Below are 5,118 nucleotides of genomic sequence, written 5' to 3' on the forward strand. Positions count from 1 at the left end.
AAGCACTTGGAAAGTACAATTTGGCAACAGATAGAGATAATCCCTACCCAACAACGGGATCACAGTCTAGAAGGGGGAGACAGGCAACAAAACAAAACATGTGGACAGGCATCAAAACCACCAGAATAAATAGAATTATAGCTAAATGCACATCATTAACAATATAAATAGAGTAGTAAATATGTACAAATATACACAAGTGCTGTGGGGAAGGGAAGGGGGTAGAGCAGAGGGAAGGAGTCGAGGCTATGGGGAAGGGAGAAGGAGCATAGGAAAAGGGGGCTCAGTCTGGGAAGGCCTCCTGGAGGAGGTGAGCTCTCGGTAGGGCTTTGAAGGGAGGAAGAGGGCTAGTTTGGTGGATGTGTGGAGGGAGGGTATTCCAGGCCAGGGGAAGGACGTGGGCCGGGGGTCGACGGCGGGACAGGTGAGAACGAGGCCCAGTGAAGAAGTTGGCGGCAGAGGAGTGGAGTGTGCGGGCTGGTTTGTAGAAGGAGACAAGGAAGGTGAGGTTGGAGGGGGTGAGGTGACGGAGAGCTTTGAAGCCGATAGTGAGGAGTTTTTGCTTCATGCGAAGGTTGATAGGCAGCCACTGGAGATTTTTGAGGAGGGGAGTGACATGCTCAGAGTGTTTCTGTAGAAAGATAATCCGGGCAGCAGAGTGAAGTATAGACTCAAGTGGGGAGAGACAGGAGGATGGAAGATCAGAAAGGAGGCCGATGCAGTAATCCAGTCGGTATATTCATTCATTCATTCAGTCGTATTTATTGAGCACTTACTGTATGCAGAGCACTGTACTAAGCGCTTGGGAAGTACAAGTCAGCAACATATAGGGACGGTCCCTACCCAACAACGGGCTCACAGTCTAGAAGGGGGAGACAGACAACAAAACAAAACATGTAGGCAGGCATCAAAGTCATCAGAACAAATAGAATTAAAGCTTTTATGCACATCATTAACAAAATAAATAGGATAGTAAATATATACAAGTAAAATAGAGTAATAAATCTGTACAAGCACATATACAGGTGCTGTGAGGAGGGGAAGGAGGTAGGGCGGGGGGATGGGGAGGATGAGAGGAAAATGGGGGCTCAGTCTGAGAAGGCCTCATGGAGGAGGTGAGCTCTCAGTAGGGCTTTGAAGGGAGGAAGAGAGCTAGCTTGGCAGATGTGTGGAGGGAGGGCATTCCATGCCAGGGGAAGGACGTGGGCCGGGGGTCGATGGTGGGACAGGCGAGAACGAGGTACATTGATGGGGTTAGCGGCAGAGAAGCGGAGGGTGCGGACTGGGCTGTAGGAGGAGAGAAGGGAGGGGAGGTAGGAGGGGGCGAGGTGATGGACAGCCTTGAAGCCGAGAGTGAGGAGTTTTTGCTTGATTCATGGATTGACAGGCAGCCACTGAAGATTTCTGAGGAGGGGAGTAATATGCCCCGAGCATTTCTGCACAAAGATGATCTGGGCAGCAGAGTGAAGTATAGACTGAAGTGGGGAGAGACAGGAGGATGGAAGATCAGAGAGGAGGCTGATGCAGTAATCCAGTTGGGATAGGATGAGAGACTGAACCAGCAAGGTAACGGTTTGGACGGAGAGGAAAGGGCGGATCTTGGCGATGTGGTGGAGGTGAGACCAGCAGGTACTGGTAACGGATTGGATGTATGGGGTGAATGAGAGAACAGAGTCGAGGATGACACCAAGGTTGTGGGCTTGTGAGACAGGAAGGATGGCAGTGCCATCCACAATGATGGGAAAGTCTGGGAGAGGACAAGGTTTGGGCGGGAAGATAAGGAGCTCAGACTGTGAGCCTGTTGTTGGGTAGGGATCGTCTCTATTTGTTGCCGAATTGTACCTTCCAAGCACTTAGTACAGTGCTCTGCACACAGTAAGCGCTCAATAAATATGATTGAATGAATGAATGAAGGTACTGTAGAATCCCCATTTTATAGATGAGGCACAGAGAACCAAGGCACAGAGAAGTGAAGTGGCTTGTCACACGGCAGGCAAGTGAAGTCACAAAGCAGGCAAATGACGGAGCTGGGATGAAAACCCAGGTGCTCCGACTCCCAGGCCTGTGCTCTCGCCCCTAGTTCATGCTGCTTCTTTAATTCTGGTCCATCTACTGAGAGATGGCTTCAGATGGCAAGAATCAGAGAGGGCAGCCGCGGACCTGAGAGGCCTCCTAGTTGGGGCACTACAGAGGGATGGTTCTGGTGATCTGCAGGGCAAGCTGAGCCTTTGGAGGAATGATAGAAGCATCATGGCCTAGTGGAAAGATCACAGGCCTGGGAGCCAGAGGACCCGAGTACCACCACTTAATAATAATAATAATAATAATAATAGCATTTATTAAGCGCTTACTATGTGTAAAGCACTGTTCTAAGCGCTGGGGAGGTTACAGGGTGATCAGGTTGTTCCACGGGGGGCTCACAGTCTTAATCCCCATTTTCCAGATGAGGGAATTGAGGCCCAGAGAAGTGAAGCGACTTGCCCAAGTCACACAGCTGACAATTGGCGGAGTCGGTATTTGAACCCATGACCACTGGCTCCAAAGCCCGGGCTCTTTTCCACTGAGCCATGCTGCTTCTCACTTGCCCGCTGTAGGGCCTTAGTAAGTCACTTTACTTCTCTGGGCCTCAGTTACCTAATCTGTACAATGGGGATTAAGACTATGAGCCCCATGTGGGACAGGGACTAGTTCCAAACTGATTAACTTGTATGTACCCCAGTGCTTAGTGCAGTGCCTGGCACGTAATAAGAACTTAACAAATACCATTAAAATAATAATTATTATTATAATGGCATTTATTAAGCACTTACTATGTGCAAAGCACTGCTCTAAGCGCTGGGGAGGTTACAAGGTGATCAGGTTGTCCCACGGGGGGCTCACAGTCTTAATCCCCATTTTACAGATGAAGGAACTGAGGCACAGAGAATAATAATAATAATGGTGATGGTATTTGTTAAGCGTTTACTATGTGCAAAGCACTGTTCTAAGCGCTGGGGAGGTTACAAGGTGATCAGGTTGTCCCACGGCGGGGCTCACAGTCTTAATCCCCATTTTACAGATGAAGGAATTGAGGCACAGAGAATAATAATAATAATGGTGATGGTATTTGTTAAGCGCTTACTATGTGCAAAGCACTGTTCTAAGCGCTGGGGAGGTTACAAGGTGATCAGGTTGTCCCACGGCGGGGCTCACAGTCTTAATCCCCATTTTACAGATGAGGTAACAGGCACAGAGAAGTTAAGTGACTTGCCCAAAGTCACACAGCTGACAGTTGGAGGAGGTGGGATTTGAACCCATGACCTCTGACTCCAAAGCCCGTGCTTTTTCCAATGAGCCACACTGCTTAAGAAAAATGACTTCCACTCGTGGGCCTCCCCTACAAAATGATCTTTTCCCTCTATATCACCTTAAACCCAGCTCCCTCTGAGCACCAGCTAGGCTCCTGCCATCCCAGCATCGGCTCATCCCAGGTCCGATCCTTGGGTCTGGGGGTCAAGAGGCATTTGTCCAGGCCCTGAGCCTGGACCCCAGGTTAGACCCGCTTATACCGTGCCCACTCCCTTGCTACACTGGCCTCTACAATTCGGAGAAGCAGCGTGGCTCAGTGGAAACAGCCCGGGCTTCGGAGTCAGAGGTCATGGGTTCAAATCAATCAATCAATTGTATTTATTGAGAGCTTACTATGTGCAGAGCACTGTACTAAGCGCAAATCCCAGCTCCTCCAATGGTCAGCTGTGTGACTTTGAGCAAGTCACTTCACTTCTCTGGGCCTCAGTTACCTCACTTAGTAGAGTGCTTTGCACACAGTAAGTGCTCTATAAATACGATGGAATTGAATTGAATCGAACTAGCCACCTTCTCCAGCTATGCTATCCTTGGGACCATTTAGGCCTGTGTATGTGTATTAGTTTGTGTCTTTGGACACATGCAACTATGCTTGCGTGAGTGTGTCTGTGAAAGTGTTTATCTCTGTGGGTCTGTAGGAGTGTGACAATGCAACTCCAAGTGTGTGTGTGTGTGTGTGTGCGTGTCTGATGAGCAAATCAATCAACCAATTAATAGTATTTATTGAATGCTCACTATGTGCATCTTCACTTCACTTGTGAGCCCCCCGTGGGACAACCTGATCACCTTGTAACCTCCCCAGCACTTAGAACAGTGCTTTGCACATAGTAAGCACTTAATAAATGCCATTATTATTATTATTATTACAATTCTGGATTTCCAAGTAGCTGCCCTCTCCAAAGCTTCCACTCACTTATTAGTCCAAGACATCTCCTAGACAGTAAGATCGTTGTAGGCTGGGAATGTGTCTGTTTATTATTATATTGTACTCCCCCAAGCCCCTCTCAGGATCACACTTGGAGAGTTTCCAGTATTCTACCAGTCTCGGCTGTGGGAGGGAGAGTCAAGCAAAGGCATACCCATTCCATTCCTAGCTCAGACAGCGGCTAATGAGTGGAAGGCAATTTGCTACAAGTTAAAACTCACGTTTGCTGGGCAGCAGTGTCATGGGAGAGAGTCAAGGGCAGAGACTCAAGTTTACTGTGTGGAAGAAGGCAATGGTAAACCACTTCCATTTTTTTTTTACCAAGAAAACTCTGGATATACTATCAGAGCGATTGCAGATGGAGGTGGGGCGTTCTGGGAGAGATGTGTCCGTGGAGTTGCTAAGGGTCGGAAAGGACTCATTCATTCAGTCGTATTTATTGAGCACTTACTGTGTGCAGAGCACTGTACTAAGCGCTTAACTTGACAACAAAAGACAGACAAGACTCTCCCGAGCACTTAGTAGAGTGCTTTGCACACAGTAAGTACTCTATAAATACAATGGAATTGAATCGAACTAGCCACCTTCTCCAGCTATGCTATCCTTGGGACCATTTAGGCCTGTGTATGTGTATTAGTTTGTGTCTTTGGACACACGCAACTATGCTTGCGTGAGTGTGGCTGTGAAAGCATTTATCTCTGTGGGTTTGTAGGAGTGTGACAATGCAACTCCAAGTGTTGTGTGTGTGTGTGTGTGTGTGTGTGTGTGTGTGTGTCTGATGAGCAAATCAATCAACCAATTAATAGTATTTATTGAATGCTCACTATGTGCAGAGCACTGTACTAAGC

The 5,118-nt window shown here is 48.0% G+C and overlaps 1 non-coding gene across 1 annotated transcript; it reads left to right on the plus strand.

Annotated features, from left to right (window-relative positions):
* The first annotated feature begins 4,343 nt into the window (after positions 1-4,343).
* LOC119926185 lies at positions 4,344-4,481 on the plus strand. Its single transcript, XR_005450082.1, has one exon. It is a non-coding gene; the product is annotated as a small nucleolar RNA SNORA7 (small nucleolar RNA).
* The last annotated feature ends 637 nt before the right edge of the window (positions 4,482-5,118 follow it).

The sequence above is a fragment of the Tachyglossus aculeatus genome, chromosome 3 (genome assembly GCF_015852505.1).
Source record: "Tachyglossus aculeatus isolate mTacAcu1 chromosome 3, mTacAcu1.pri, whole genome shotgun sequence".
In the NCBI taxonomy this organism is placed as follows: Eukaryota; Metazoa; Chordata; class Mammalia; order Monotremata; family Tachyglossidae; genus Tachyglossus; species Tachyglossus aculeatus.